Genomic DNA, 17,755 nt, shown 5'->3' on the forward strand with positions numbered 1-17,755 from the left:
GTATTTTAGCTAATGTCTCTCATAGAACTATTAATATTTTTCTTATCTTGCTTTTTTCCCCTAAATATTTCATCAAATACGTTACATTTTACCGATTTATAATTTTCGTTTATTCAATAATTCATCTGTTACAATATGCTCAGATTTCTTTCAAAACAACTTACAAAAAAAAGGAAATTAAGGAAACTCGAATAATGACTTTCTCTGAGAAGCAAAACATACAGAATTATCCCCAAAAATCATCCTTTTCTGGATCAAACAAAGTTTCGAAGTCAACATCTCTCAAATCAGAAAAACCTTTTAAAAATCTATATGAATAATACATATATTTCCTAAGCGTCCTATTACGTGACTTTTAGTATTATTTAATACAGAAATAATTTAGCTGATAATACTGGATAAAAAAAAGTATAGATTTTTGTTTAAGGTAACATGCATGATAAAGTAATATGAAAAACATCAGTCCCTTATGAGGTTCTTCCAGTTAAATATATACGTTATCTACAATTATTCTCTCAGGCCTAAAATAAAAAAAAGTAAAGCAGGACTTTTAAAAATTTGAAGTCCTATTAATTTTCTACTTGCCTTATTCTTACTAATTATCCTCTTCCATTATCCATGATAATCCGTTAATGTCATATCCGAAATTTTACTTCATATCGATCCTCTGTCAGTATTTATCGGACCACACTCTTGAAAATCTATATGAGTAATACATTTTAAGTAAGTTCAGTTCATCAGCACTGTATTACGTGACATTAGCTAATAAAGAGCTGGTAATACTGGTAGAAAAAATTTAATAGAATTTTTTTTAAAATAACTATGATAATTTAATATTATTAGTTTTCAATGAGGAAATCTAATTTTAAAAAATAAAAAATTAAAAAACTCTACACACCCTAAAATGACTCCTTCAGATCTAAAAAAAAAGTACAAAAGATATTTTTAGCGATCTCATTGAATTTCATCGGTCTTGTTTATTTTGTATTAAAATCTGATTAATATTTTCCACTTATCTCTTTATTACCATTTTTCCTCAGTTTCAGTTATCATTAAATTAATCTCGATTTATCTAATGTTAAAAATTCTTATCAGCTATTCGTTTTCACTCAACATATCTCGGATCAGATGAACCCCACTATCAAAAACCTTATATGAATTATGCCTATCAAAAATTACAATTCATGATCATCTTTATTACCATTTATCCTCAGTTTTACTTATCATTGAATTACTATCGATTTATCTAATGTTAAAAGTTATTATCAGCCATTTTCAGTCAACATATCTCGGATCAGATGTACCGTGCTATCAAAAATCTTATATGAATTATGCGTTCCAAGAATTACAATTCATAATCATCTTTATTTCCATTTATCCTCAGTTTTACTGATCATCAAATTACTATCGATTTATCTAATGTTAAAAGTTATTATCAGCCATTTTCAGTCAGCATATCTCGGATCAGATGTACCGTGCTATCAAAAATCTTATATGAATTATGCGTTCCAAGAATTACAATTCATAATCATCTTTATTACGATTTATCCTCAGTTTTAGTTATTCTGGTAATAAAAACCAAAGCATGTGGCCTTTAAATCATTCATGCAGTAATTTTTCCGTTCATAAATGGCATTGAGAACACGTAAATGAAAGAATATCTAATATATCTGATTATATTTATCTTTGTGAGTGCTTTTGACAAATATTTTAACTGTTGCAACAAATGTATATGTTTTTAATCAAACAACATAATTAAAACATGGTTTACCGGTAATTTTGGTGTTCAAAATCATTTTTTTTATAATAACACATGAAGAAAAAAATACAAAACTGAAAATTTAAATTAATTTAACCCAATAAATGATTTTAGGCCATTTTCTAAGGTATCTTAAAATTACCACATTTTACCATAGTTACCAAATTTTATCGCATATTAGAAATCCATATTTGGCAAATTTTACCAAAGTCTTTATCAAAGCCTTTCGTAAAATTTAACCGAGATTTTTGGTGTTCTCATTGAGCCAGAAACACGGTAAATTTTGGCCTCTTCTGGTAGTTTTAACCATTTTTATGGTAGCGAAAAAACTTTGATTGCTATATTGTAATACAATTTCTCATCAAAATTAATAAGGATTTTTTTTTTATCATTGATTGTTTTTATTAATAATTTGATTTGAGCTGCTGTGGCTCAAGGTATAGAGTGTTCAATTTCCAATGAGGTGAGTCAGGTTCGAATCCCAGAGTTGACTGGTAGATACGAATTCCGCACCCGGCTCACACTGATCACAGTGCGAACGTAAAAATATCTTCTGTAGTAGACGGATTATGGGTTAGAGTTCCCTTTCCGTCAGGTTAACAGTGAGAGGTTTTCGAAATTTTCCCCTCCTTGTAACACAAATGCGAGTTAGTTCCATCAAGTAGTCCTCCACGATGGCCAAATTTATCCCGAATCTTGATCCAGGAGTTCCCTTATCTTCTGAATATAATATAATGAATTCGACTGAAATTTCAGCAATAGCCTTTACATGGATGGTAAGAGGAAACGAGAATGAGGGAAATGAGGAAGAACAGGAGGAACTAGATGAGTGTCAGTTACGCTTATGTATAGAAAGCAGGATACCCTGATTAACTTTGTTCTACTAATCAGTTTTTCACGAATCCAAACTTAATGATTCAATAGGATGATCTAAATTAATTAATGCTAACTATAAATTAAGTTACGGAATCAGGCACAAAACGTCTGAAATTAAATTAAACGAATTTGGCTCTTTGATCATCAAAACTATGTTCGCAATCTGGTTCAGTAGATAGTCAGGAGAGCAATCGAACGTTTCGTTCCCTTAATGTTAATTTTCTTTTTTGGTCATTTCTTTATATTTTGGTAAATATTTCAATGAATTTATAAAATATGCTCACATTTTTAAAATTCGTTTTGTCGAACGACAATTCATTGACAAAACGAATTGTCTTTATTCTGAGTAAAACGAATTGTCTTAACATTCTGTTTAAAAATATTTTTAATAATTATTTTTTATTTAATAATGATTGCGAAAATTTTACACTGTGAGGTATACAAATTTTATTTCATTTTGATTCATTTAAAAGGATATTTGCGCCATTCAAAAGAATAATATACAAAATTTTATTAAAATCGGTGGAATACTTCGTGAGAAATTAAAGTTCAAAAATATGTTGTTTTTTTAGCGAATTTCATACCTCAGAATCTATTCTATCAATTTCGTTAAGTTTTTTAATTTAGAATTACATCGTATAAAATGCGAGCAAATCGCCTTTCTGAGTGGAAAAAGTGAAACTAACATCAAAATGCCTCGATCATTCTGCAGCCTGACCTATTGAGATTTCCCTCTATTTTAAAGCTTAGAAATCCATCAAAAATTATTGCAAAAAGGTACTTTTTTATGTCTGATTTCATAACTGCATAGTTTGACTAATTCATTGGCATATGAGCAATTCTACAAAAAACCGCCAATTAGGCGACCAAAAAACAATTTTTTTTTCTTTTTTGCGGCACGCTGGTTCTACATGAATTTTCTTCTTTTTCACACCCTAAAAGAGCAAGAAAAAATCGTGAACAAGAAATTTTTTCTTTGTGACATACTTTAAATAAAAATATACCAATTTAAAATTTTTCCCGATTTTTTTCAATTTACGAACTTTGATTAAATTATTTTTTTTACACTAAAATATAATCTTATAGTATGAAATCTCTATAAATACATTTTAGAGAGACATTATATGATAATATTATATTTATGTAAAAGTCGTTTTATCTGAATAAATGGGTCAGAAAGTTTTCAAATTGAAAAAGTCGAGAAAAGTTTAAAATTGGCATTTTGTCATTTAAAGTATGTCACAAGGAAAATTTCATGTTCACAATTTTTTCTTGCTTTTTTAGAGTGTGAAAAATTCATGTAGAAATAGCGTGCCCTCCCAAAAAAAAAAATTTTTTTTTGGCCGCCTTTATATCACTTATATATATCACTTAGTTTGAGAAAATCAGATATTTAGAAAAAAGTTATTCGGAGTTATATTTTGTTCACTGTACGATTGAAGAAGACTGTACTATTCACCGTACTATTGAAAATTGTACTCACGAAGAGGATAAGTATGTACTACAGTGCTTTTCTGAAATAATGTTTGTTTTTTAATAAATGTATATTTGTGTTTTGGTACACTAGTGCGAAGTTGCATTTAGTCAGAAAATAATTTTGCTATTTTAAAAAAATATCAAATATTTAAAAATTTTTAGCCTATGAAAAGATATTTCATTGTTTAACAAGTATTGGAAAAATTTTAAAGTATTCATAAAAATTAAATACCTACAGTTCCCTAGACAAATTATTAGACGCACTATAAGATTCTATGTAAAATCTTAATTATCACGTGATACTATGCATCATTCTTGTTTTTACACTGCTGAAACCGATTTAGACTTGTTTATTTTCGTTTATCAATTGGTTAACATTGTAATACGATACGTTAAAGATAAATACAAATTGGAAGTATATAAAAAACCTTCAGAATGAAAACCCATTACACGCATGTTTAAATGTAAAAGTATATAAACTTGTGCAAAACATATAATTATCAAAACACTACAGTGTGTCGAATAATTTGGTCTAATTATTATAATATACTATTATAATACCCGATATAATAAATATTCTATATTTATATAATACATTCTATAATTAATCCAATCGTCGAATTTATATTATATATCGTCTGATTTAATTAATCAATACACGAACGGAAACAAGTGAATACCGGTTTCAACCGCGTCAAAGCAATAAAGCTGTATAGTGTCACCTGATAATTAAGATTTTGCATAGATTCTTATAGTTCGTCTAATAATTTGGCCAGGAACTGTAAGCATATGAATAAACTGTGACTTTTATTGAATAATATTATTACGTACTTTTTATAAATATGGTATTGAAAATATTGTCCCATATTTACGAAAACGAAATTTTTTACGAGAAATAATCAGCTTTTCCTCTCAAGGACGTCTATTCCTCTTGGAACAAAAAATTCTTTACAAACTTTCATTATTATATTTCAAATAATATGGTTCTATGCAATGTAATATTAGAGCTATAATGTATTAATCCTAGAATTTTTAAGCCATTACGATTAATGTATTTATATACAATGTAGATTAGTATAGAACATTATGTATTGTCTACGGAAATAATGAGGTGAATAGAAAATGTTTTGACAGTTTCGATAAAATACTTATTGATTGTGACATAGATTAATTATCATATAAATAACGATGTAAATTAATCAATGTATGTTTCTTTACAAATCCTCTCTCTAGAATCGATCAACTTCCAAAAAAAAAGCAAATATTTTGTTTTTACCTCAAAAACTTGTAACAAATAGATTTTGAACAAATATTGATGGAAGTAAATTAATATTGTATATTTTTTTTACAAATTCTGGGACGAAACAATGCACAAATGGTACAGATAAAGGAAATTGGGAACCTCATATAATAAAAATGAGTTTTCTTGTCAACACCATTGTATGGAATATATTTTTGGTGAAATCATTTGAGCTGTCAGAAATAAAAAGTATTCAATTTCCGCAGGATTTAGATATTAATGATGAAAAAGATATAGTTTGAACCGCAGTATACAAAATTTTAATTAGAAATAGAAAAACAAGAAAGAAATATTTTCTGAAAAATGTAAATAATTTTTTATGAGTTAAAGATATATTTTTAGAATCAACTGCTCGTGTAAGACAATCCGTTGGAAAAGTCTCAATTAATACAAATTTAAATTAAAATTTACTATCAAATTACTCACTAATTATTTATTTTTTTAAATTTTTCATACTCAGATAATAACTGATACTCACGCTATAATTTCGTCAATATACATCACACTTTAACAATGAGTGATTTCATTTAGATAATAATTTATTTAAAATGTAATTTTAATTCAATTATAAAGTGACTTTTAAAATAATAAAACACTTTTGAATTGTAAAATCTGTTTAAAATTATCTTTTCAACTCAAATATTTTTAAATAAAATTTTTTTCCCCTTTAAGCGTTAAAACCCTGTTTTTTTTTCCAAGGAAAAAAAACGAAATTCAGACGAAGCAAAACTCAATTCAAACCTAAGCATCCAAAATAAAAACTTGAATGGTTATTTTAAAGGGTTCAAAGGGCTGTATTTTAAAATCAACTCGTCAATGCTCAGGTCTCATTTTTTTAGCATTCAATGACAGTAAATGTAAAATAAAATCTAAAATCACTTTTGAAAGAACTTACCTGTGAGTCTTGTTATTTACACATGTCACTTAAAATATTAATATATGATAAAATATATATATATATATATATATATATTCGTTGCAGAATTGAACTTTTTCAACAGTTAATCATTTCAAATCATAATNTATATATATATATATATAATCGTCAAATGACTGAAAATTGAGCAATAAATAATTAAGCAATTCAACTGTTTTCTTGAATTTGTGAAAGACGTCACTGAGAGAAGACTACAAGAAGAGAAAACGAATATGTGGATAGTAAGTCCTCAATTATCAACAAAATAGAACCAATTTAATCTTGAAAAGTTGTTGAAATCTTGAGACCAGAATAATTCTAAATCATCATTAATGCGACATTTTATTATAAAATTTTATTTGAAATTCTTTTGATTTTGGAATTGGCTATTTTATCAGTTTCTAATGACGCAGGTCTTTAATTTATCATTGTCTTTCTCAAAAATTGGAGATAAGCCAGAAAAGTTCGAATCTCAGTTTTCTCGGTCTTCGGAATTCATGAGAGAATAATCAATAAAAGTTCAATATTAATGCCCTTTATCGTACAAATGATAGAAAAAGTTCTTTTCTGTGACTTTTCCTACAAAGCGTAGGCAATCAAACGAAAATATATGTTAGTGAAACTTTTATTTGAACTTTAAAAGCTTCTGTGTGTCAGTTGGTTCAAGTTGAATAAGTAATTAACTTTGAATCGGAATGTCTATTAAATGGGGATAAAACACTTACCTACAAATGTTCGAATCTCAGCGATGACCAGTCTGTTCGAATATTCCTCCTGGATTGCATTGACCATTAGGTGTTTTTAAATATCCTCAGCGGTACACACATTTTTTGTGTTAGAATTCTCTTATAGTCGGGTCAATTGTGGGAGATTTTTTTGATTTTTCTTCAAGCACAAATGCAGATTAGTTCCACCAAGAAATCCCTCACAAAAGCGCGTTTGTCTCAATGAAGCTGCATTACTCCTCACTGATTTCAATGTGCCTATTGCTTTTCTTTTCTTAATTTTCCGAGAAAAACTCTAAATAGTGAACTCTTGCTCGAATACAAAATTATATTCAAGCAAAGAAACACATCCTGTTGCGTGATTTGAAATATGCAACAGAACTTTTCTCTTAAATATTTTTTAATAATAGTAATTCCTTTTTCACAAATGCTCAACACTTCACTCATTAAGGGAATTGCTCAAAATTTCGAATCCAACGTTAGTCCAATCGCATTTAATTACACCTCTCCCCCAATAAATGGTTCTGATTTTGATTATCTATGCATTTGGATGCATTTGTAAAAATAATTCACCTAACATCTTGTGTATTTTTCATAATTTGGTGCAATGATCAAAACTCTCTCTAAACTTTTCGCTTTGTGGAGCCTTCTTACGACCAATATTTGATAAAATGTTTGAAGCTTTTGGCCAAACTATTCTTCATGGAGGATTTTAGGGTGTGTTTCATGGGGAGGAAGATCACCTAAGTCTACCACTGAAAATATTTTACGTTTGCCCTGTGGTCGGTGCGAGCCGAAAGCAAAATTCGTACCAACCAACCATCGATGAGGTTCAAAACTGGGTTACCTCATTTTGAAGCGAATGCTCTATCTCCTACGCAACCACAACTCAGGATTCAATAATTTTTTGAAAAATATGCACGTTAATATTGCGCAAATTTGCACCATATTCACATTCTACATGTTCCGAAATTTCAGATTAGACATTGTTGCTAAAAATATCAAATCAAAAAGAAAGTTTTGGGAAATTTAAAAAGAATACGTTCGACTTATTATTCACCGCTGAAGAAAAAGCAAAATATTCATAATTGAAAACTTCATGCATAATAAATGCTGCAATTTATAATTTTTAATATGTCTTTAAAATATACTGAAAATATTCTTTTTGACACTAATTAAATAATTGAATGAATAAGTTGCTTCAGAAACTTCACGAATTATGAAGGGTTTGTTGTTTGAAAATCAAACATAGCTCTTTTGAAGAATGTTTAGGGATTAATTTTTGCAATACCAACAAATCTTCTTAATCTCTGCAATACCAACAAATTTTCTTAAAGGGTTTCATATTATTTGTGCTTTAGAAGGAAAATTCAAAATATAGTGACTTATTAGGTTTCGGAAATAACTTATTCAAAAAAGATCGTACACGGAAAAAAAATTGCAAAATTACCGTATTCAATGGTAATGACACATCCGTTGTAAAAAAAAGGAAGCAAGCATACTTCTGAATAATAATACCAAAATATACGGCATTTAAACTATTCATTTGGTAATTTTTTTTCATACGGTAATAACTTACCGAAAATTCTGATTTTCAAACTTATAGTTCTTATTATCACACATTTAGTAACAAATACAAAGCTGATAAATAAATTTAACTGAAAAAATAGTTTTATGCCATGCTCTGGGGTATCATGATAAAATTACCAACTTTTATCACATATAATAAAACTATATTTTATTGTTACTCTTACCAAAATCATTGCCAAAACACTTTTGTGAAAGTTTCCGAGCTTTTTGGTGTTCCCTTAAAGTCAGAAACATTTTAAATCTTATCATATTCTGGTAGCTTTGACCATGCTTTTTTTTCTAGCGGTAATTATCAAATCTAATGGAAAGGAACATTTCTGTATTATCAACATCTTTTATTTTGGAAACCTTTCTTATTTCAAAACATAATCTCTTACATTTCAAGAAGGCATTCAAAAACATTACACTTCATATTTTTATTTTGTTTACGAATTATATAGTTCTGTCTTAATATTTTTAAATACTTAGTGTTCCCTGTTTATCAAAGACATCTCAAAACAAAAAACAGCTGTTGATACTATTAATATACAATGTGTGATCTGGATTTTGTGGCGTAATCATAACATTGAAAACGTTTTTTTTCATTAATGACATTATTCCAAAAAAAATGAACTGCGAAGAAATAAGAGGAACTTGATCCAACTTTAAAGAGATGAGATTAAAATTAACATTGTGGCATAGCATTTCTGTCAGAACTCCAGAATCACTTGACTATATAATTTAATTTTTGCTTCGCACAGTTAAGTGCCATCCGAATTGTGTGACACGAAAATATACTTTCAGTTTAATTTTATCCGTATATCAGCATTGATAAGCAAACATTTTAATAAATGTATTCAACTTATTCACAACAACACACACAGTCTTAACCATTCTTCAAAATAAATTGATCAAATATAATGCTGACCAAACTTAGTCATATCTAATGAGCCAATACTTTTCAAAAATTTGAGAAAGATAAAAATTTGGGATAAATTCTAATTTTTACAGGATATTAATAAATCATGGAAAATCAAAAGCTTTTATCATAAATGAATCAAGAGCTGATTTTTGGTTAAAAAAACAATATTAGTTTTCTAGCTAATTTCAAAATATTTTTTGATGTAGAAAGAAAATATAACGTTTCGCGGTCATGTATTAAGCCAACACAAGTTAATAAAAAAATCTCTAATAAATAACTTTAAATAAATTAATAAATGTATACATTTTATTTTTAAAAAAGATTATACAATAACGAAATACGGTGTCAGCTTTACTTTATTTCTTCGGAACAAAAAAATTTTCAAAAATACGAATTTTAAATTTATACCTCTCTAGATTTTTTTTCTATCAATTCAGCTGGAATTTTTGGAATTTTGTCATTTAAAACTACAGTTCAAATTGTTATACCTGAAAATTCAAAATTGTTTGATCATTTTTAGTTAAATTATAAAAAAAAGTTTTAAGCCGTGCCACATTTGAAAAAATGAGTTTCATAATTGTGAGCAGAAAAAATTATTAAATTGCTTTAAAAATATAGTGAAATTCCCCCCAAAGAAATCATTTAAAGGCTAAAAAGCATTCCACCACTCTTTTGATTTAAATATTGCTACCATTCATTCCATCCAAATTGTATCTTGACCTCTCCTATCTTGAGGATCAAAAATCCAAATTCAGATTCATTTTTGTTTCAGATTTCGTAACTTAAAATATCATCTGCACAAATTAGCGTATTTAATTTTAAACCCTCGAAAGATTAAGTTTGCATTTCATTATGAAAAACAACGATCATCAAATTAAAAATTAGTAATCTAAGAATCCGTTAATCCATTTTTTTCTGCTCCCAGGACATTTTTAATATTTTTTTTCAAAACAAAGCAATAACTTCACATGTAATTAAAATTTAATAATTAATATTGATGCTTTTGCTTACGTAAGTAAATTTCTATCGTTGTTGCAGCTGATTTCGTTTCTATCTTTTAATTTAAAATACTTCCAAAAAGTTTTAATGCAAGTGATTACTTTGATTTTGGCTGAAATCCAATCGATTTTAGTCTTTTTATGTGCTGCAATGAGATCGTAAACTTGCAGACTATCTCATCAGTAATCTTTGAGAGATAATATGATAGATTTTGTGCTTGTAAAGATTCTCCGACACCAGTCGACATTTGCTAAAAATAAGGTTTTGGCTAGACGTGACATTAAATATATTTTCATTTTTAGGTTCCTATATTAGATCCATATAAAAAAACTAGTTTAACGATAAGTCATCTATTATAATTTACTATCATCAATTACTTTATTCATTGTTTCAAAACAGAATTATACTTAACAACCCTATTTTTTTACATTGCCGACACAACTAGAAATTTTGTCTGAATATTAGATTTTACAGAGTCTATTATAAAATCAGTGTAAATACATTCTAGTTCTGGTGAAAAAAAAGTTATTCTTTAACGATGTACAGTGAGCAAAAAAGCAAATACTAATTGAATGAATGGATTTTTACGTACTGAAACTCAATTTTAGTAGCCCAGTCTAAAATAGGTTAATTAAAATAGGTTAATTAAATTAGCGTAAACTATACTTTAACTTCGTACGTTCAGCATTATACTTTACCTTTTTTTAAAAAAAAAGGACTTTTTTACGGCGACTTCTTGATTCTCAAAATTTGGAGAGTGTCTCCAACTTGGAAACATAGTTTAGTCAGAATAGCGGTTGTCGAAAGCGGTTTTTACGAATTTTTAAATGTCTCCTGAATTAATGAAGCGAATCAAAAACTCTTTGCACACAACTACCAAACTTGTTTATTGAAAGATAATAACTTGTAAAAATTATTTTTCATAATTATTTATTATTTTTATAATTTATCATTTTATTATTTAGTATTTTGCAATTTATTATTTCATAATTTAATTATTTTGGAATTTTATAACTTTATAATTTTATTATTTATTAGTTTATTATATATTATTTTATTATTTTTATTATTATTTCTTCTTCCTATTTTTAATTTTTTAGTAATGGCCGTAAAAATTTAATTGGGAGACACATAAATATTTGCACCAATTTAATCGATTTAATTTTAAATTACGAAATCGAAATTTAAAGGAAATCGGTCAAGTAATTCTTGAGATAATCATATTTTTGTAATTCTTTAAACAAGTTTTTTACTTAACATCCTTTATCTAAGTATCTTCTTTTTATATCTTTTAAATCTTTAATATTTTTTCATATCTTTAATATCGTTTAAAGTATAAAACAAGTTTTTTACTTAGATAAAAAGAATTTATTAATAAATTAAGAAATCGGTTGACAAAAACTAAAAAAGTTCAGTATTTAATCTTTTTTATATATTTTAAATTTTTTCTTGCTCTTAAAACAAAAAGAGTTCTGAAGATTACGAATTTACATCACTTTCCTGTTTCTGACACTTTTGATTGGCGTTATAATGGTACCCTGTTATCTAAATATCAACAAAAATTGTTTTTACCGGTACAAACTTTCAAGGATCAAAAATTTTGCAAAAAAGCCTAAACCATATTTGCCGATCAACAAGTATAAACAAGAAAGTTTAACTTTGATTCACTACATAGTTTATGCTATGTTGAAAATTTTTCTAAAATCACTTTTTTCACTGATTGCCATCGCAAGACCCTTTAGTGATTATACTTAGTTAGATTTTTATCGAATACTTCTTTTTTTTAAATTAAACTATGCATACAGACCCAATTTATTATTTTAATATAACCACTTATCTTTTTCCATTGCAAAAATTATCCACTTTTGTATTCCCTTCATTTAACAAAATGAAATTAAACTATGCATACATACCCAATTTATTATTTTAATATAATCACTTATCTTTTTCCATTGCAAAAATTATTCCCTTTTGTATTCCCTTCATTTAACAAAATTAAATAAGTAAATTATTGTTGAAAATAGTAGAGAAAGAGAGGTTTAAAAACTTTAAACCTCTCACGCACAAAATTATTGACGAGATGATCTCTCAGGATGGTTAATTTTTATAGATGGATGACGGGTTTTATAGCCTCGAAGTGCCCTATTTTGCTTTTATTACGGACAATCAATCACCGTATTGTATTATCTATTCGAATTCTGCTATTTGTATTTACAGTTGCATACAAAAGTCTTCGGCTAGTTATTATAATTTAATTACAATAAAAAGTTGAATGAAAATTATTTTTCTTTCAAACGAGTCTGTTTTAAATATAGCATAGATTTTATATGCTTCTTTTAAAAAAATTACGTATTTTTTAAAGTTATATACATAAAAACCGAAAGAAGTTAGAAAAATATACTGGCCATAGACTTCTTTTGGCTGCTGTATAATCAATGTGATGTTATCCAAACCTAAGTTAATCTAAAATATAACACTGTTAGAAGTCTCTCGATTTTTTTTTTTAAATTACAATTTTTTTCAATTGTCAATTGTTAATTTACCATATTCAAACAATATATATTACCATAAATAAGATAGTATTCCAATTGTTAACTGTGAGAAAAATCGTTTATTAACTGATTTCACCTAATACAGTGAAACAACCAGAATTTTATCGCACATACTAGGCACACCTAATGAAGCCACTTAGTTCCTTGCAGATTGGTACATATTATAGCCAAGAGAGCTAATCTGTCAATCTCATGACAGATAGAGCAGGGCTTTGAGTCGCAGCGTAGACACCACAATTTTTCCGTTCAGAGTCCCGTTGTCCTCAATTAGTGACCCTGGACTATTAGAATAGGATACTTTCCTTCACTCATGTATGACGGCATCATAAAGCTGTTAAACTATCTCTAATGTCCAGGTAAATTTATTTTTTACACTTTAAAGACCATGCTAATAGCAAACGGTTAGAAAAACCGCATAGTTTTTTTTATTCATGATATTTTAACCATACTAGCTGTAAACGATTTTAAAATTGCAAGGGTGAAAATTGTTCTTCCAAGTAAACTTTCTGGTTAATTGGATGGACAGACTGGAGCCGGTTATTTCACCATGTTTTTAGAAGGAAACTTCTAACAGTGTAAAAAGAAATTGTTATTTAATACACTGAAACTTCAATGTATCTTTTAAATATTTTGGCAAAAAATTAATATTGATCTGTGTAGAATTGATAATTTTCCTTACCCTCGTAAATTAACCATTTTTCTGATAATTAAGTTGAAATCAAAAAAATCATTTAGAAAATTAATCGCACTCTGAAAACGTAAGGATCAAATTACTGTAAAATGTACCGGCACTCAGAGTACCAGTATATTTTACAGTAAAATCCCATTTTACGGCAAAATTTCACGGAACAAAACAATATGATATACCGTAACTTCTGCACTAATATTTCCCCTAAAATAAATGCATCCTTGTAATTGAATAAATATTCCTGTAAAAATTTTAAATCATACTGGTAAAAATTTCGGTATACAGTAAAATTTGGGAATTTTTGGGTAGAAACTGATCTTATGGTAAAATGGATTTTACGGTTGCTGCACTCAAAGCAAGTTAAAATTGCAACTTAACTTTCACCTGTCACTTTATGTTACTTTACGTGACAATAATCTCTTATTGGTATCATATAGTTTAATAGATAAAATACAATCCAAAAAATAGATATTATATATTTATAAAATCCGAAATTTCAGCAAACCACTTGTGTAACAAATAAACTTTACGAAATATTTTGAACGTTTTAATAGCGTTTCAAACATATCAATCAGAAAACACTTTTATTACTTTTTCACATAAAACCAAGGCGTTTTTTAAGCATAGGTTTATAAATGTGAGACTTGCTTTATAAAAAACTAGAAGTCTAAAGAATGTCCCAAATCTCCCACAAAATTTGAGGTGCTAAAATGAATGCAACGGACAACGGGAAAAAAAGGACAAATTGATGACTTATAGTTCAGAGTCATTTAAAAAAAACACTTCGCAAAAGGAAAATTTTTTTTCATTGTTTAGAAATATTTTAGTCATTATTGCGTCATTTTCAGGTCATTTACTATTTTAGTGATCACACTTAGCTGCTAAATTAAGTCATTTAACGAACTTTTTAATGACAGCCCAACAAAGGCACGAAGTATAAAGACGTATAAATTCATAAACTTATTTTCAATAAAAATTTTGAAGGAGTCTGTGACTCCAAATTCGTTATTCCATCCTCTACTTCGTGATTCAATCAAAGTTATTTTTTCTGAAAAGTTTTCCTTACTTTTTGTGTGAAATTTGCGATACTTTCTATAAAAAATGAATTTTATTATAAATTTAGTTATTAGCTTCACTAAAAAAAAATAATTTAGATAGTGCGCCACAGAGTTCCTAAAATGTACAGTTATCGATAAAATAGAATTCTGCATTAACCATGAAAATTTGTTAAAAAATGGGAAGTATGACAAGCATTTGCTTAGTTTCCTTTGTCTTAACCACAATTGAATAAACACTCTCGCATGATAGAAAAAAAACCCAACTTTTTTCGAAGCAAGTGAAACGATTGATAGTTTATTGCATAAAACTATATTGCCAATATATTAATAGTGCCCAATTCTTTTAAATTAAAAAACTTCCTTATTTATTTTCAATATTTTTGTAACTAATGTGTATGGAATAAAATTCAGTTACTTAAATTTAGAAAACGTATTACTTTTACTTTTCTGTAATTTGAAGGATACCTAAAGCCTCAAAAGCTAAATTTTAATAATCTTTAATAAAATAAAATAATGTGTATCAATTTGATCAAATAATAATAAAAAAATCTCTAAATTTTTCGACAACTTAAATGAAAGTACAACAGAGTAAATTCTTAGCTATTGTAAGCAATAAATGAAGCATATGTTACTTTTTTCAATGAAGCATAATACTTTGCATTCTAAGTATTGTTATTAATTATTTTAAAGATAAAATTAGGAAATTTGTCTTTACAGTTTGATAGGGCAATGAAAGAAATTTTATAGAAATGTTTTAAAACATTTATAGAAGTTTTTTTTTTTAAAAAAGTTAGTTTTTATTGAACTTAAAATGATAAAAATTTATGATGTTACTAACTATAAAATAACATTATACGTATAGAAAGAGAAATGAAAACTTAAATACGTATGTAAAAAATAAATAATTGCTAAGTTTTGATTAACAACTTAAAACTCGTGATTGTCTTATCAATTATAATGTTGCCTTAATATTTTCAAAACAATTTTTAAATTTTATCATTGGCTTAATTTAAACTTGCTACCTATTAAACCATTATTTACACTCACAAAAGCAATCATAATAAAAATTTTACAAGAAAATCAATTTATTTTACACTATACTCATTCATAAATATAGGGTGTAAAGCATCACTTATAAAGAATCATTCACATACATTATAAATAATTTGATGTTTGATCTTGTTTAATGGAAAAGGACGCAAAGAAAACTTTACAAAAATTAAAATAATATACAACACAAAAATAATATTAATTCTATTACTTTAATTTTTTACACACGCCTCATTCAATTTAAATTATTTTCTGAAACATATAAAGAAGATAAAGAATAAAAAACTCGGTTTCTGAAACTTTAGAATAATATAAATATTAGTTAGGCTTAAATCTCATGTTATCGGTAACCACACCTTCTTTTTCTAACTTTTTATAAATAAAACATATAGCATGTATTTATTTATTTACAAACCAAAAGTTACTCTACTTAATTATTAAATAAATAGTTACATACCATGCGAAGAACAACGAATTCTCTAAGATGAAACTCGGAGAGAAGACGACCTTATAAATGACACTTTCCCTGCAAAGCATAGTGATTTTCCACTCAAGTCCTCAGTAAGTAGCAGCGCCATCTATTGTGTGCAGTTGGCAAAAGAGAATCACCAATAATTAACAAGGTTCTATCATCAAAACTTGTGAAAACAATTATAAATCGATTGGTCAACTCAAACTATTGAATATGTTCCATGAAGATTTCCATGATTATTATTTTCGCTGTAAAATAACAAAAAATGGAAAATACTATTTAGTTTAAACTTGTTCTTTAGGAAGTAGAAAGTGGAAACTTGTATTTTATTTTTATGATACCGTTCGAAGAAAGGATTATTCGTCCTAAAATTGGAATTGGAACTCAATTTATTTTGGTGAAATAACCATTAAAAGTAATAAAATGTATATTAATTTTATTTTAAATGTAAAATGAGATTTCTAAACGCTGCAAAAAGAATTGTGTGCTTTTTATTCATAAATGGCAGAAATCAAAACGGTATTTCAATGAAACATGGAGAAACATATTACGGGACATCACAAGTACAGTGTGCAGAACAAAAAACGGACCACTCTGAATAACTAATAATCGGATCTTCTCGTTCTAGGACTCAATCATAATGGTTCGAGAAGATGACTTCAAATATATTACTTAATTAGTGCAGACGATATTTTAAGTAACGAAATAACACAAAAAAAAAACGTACTTTCTCTGAATAAGCATAACTTCTTTCTCGACGTATTTGAATTTCTAGCCCCAAGGATATAGGACAGTGATTTCCGACTGGCGGCCCGGGGGTCGCATCCGGCTCGCTAAGCCTTTTTTTGTGGCCCGCGAACTAAAATATATTAGTTGTCATTTTTTACGGACAATTTTCGTAAAAAACCTATATGGGTTTAAAATACTTTTGTCGTTAATAAAAACCTAATCTCTCCGTTTCTGTGAAATTTATCATACCTACGGTGAAAAAAAAATTATTTCTCAAGTTTTGCATCCAAGAAAATATTTATTCAAATACAAAAATAATCGTATGTGTTGCTCTTTTTTGTTTCATTTTTCTTGTATTTTGAGAATATAATTTAGCACGTGTGTATCAGAAATTTTCTCGAAGCAATTTTCCGATTTAACTTTTTGAAACCACTCATTTTGGAAGAAAATATTTACATTTTGTAAATTTTAAATTTAAAATGTAAATATCTATTCTCTGGTAGTTGCAGCAGACAAACCTCAATTTTGTCATTGAACATTTTGTGTGCTAATATGTTAGTTTTAATACCAACCTTTTTAAAGTTTTATATCTTAACAACTAGACATCGATTGTATAATACATGGGTGCACATTAAAGTTACTGTAGCCCGAATTTTTTAATATG

General features: G+C 27.5%; 1 protein-coding gene across 1 annotated transcript in view; it reads right to left on the reverse strand.

The window, feature by feature from the left end:
- LOC107455465 (synapsin) overlaps window positions 1-16,485 on the reverse strand; it is a 283,672-nt gene extending 267,187 nt beyond the window's left edge. Inside the window, exon 1 of the mRNA XM_071187941.1 lies at window positions 16,348-16,485. The gene's annotated coding sequence lies outside the window, so the exon portion shown is untranslated. The remainder of the gene's footprint in view (window positions 1-16,347) is intronic.
- Between the last annotated feature and the right edge of the window lie 1,270 nt (window positions 16,486-17,755).

The sequence above is a fragment of the Parasteatoda tepidariorum genome, chromosome X1, assembly GCF_043381705.1.
Source record: "Parasteatoda tepidariorum isolate YZ-2023 chromosome X1, CAS_Ptep_4.0, whole genome shotgun sequence".
Taxonomy (NCBI): Eukaryota; Metazoa; Arthropoda; class Arachnida; order Araneae; family Theridiidae; genus Parasteatoda; species Parasteatoda tepidariorum.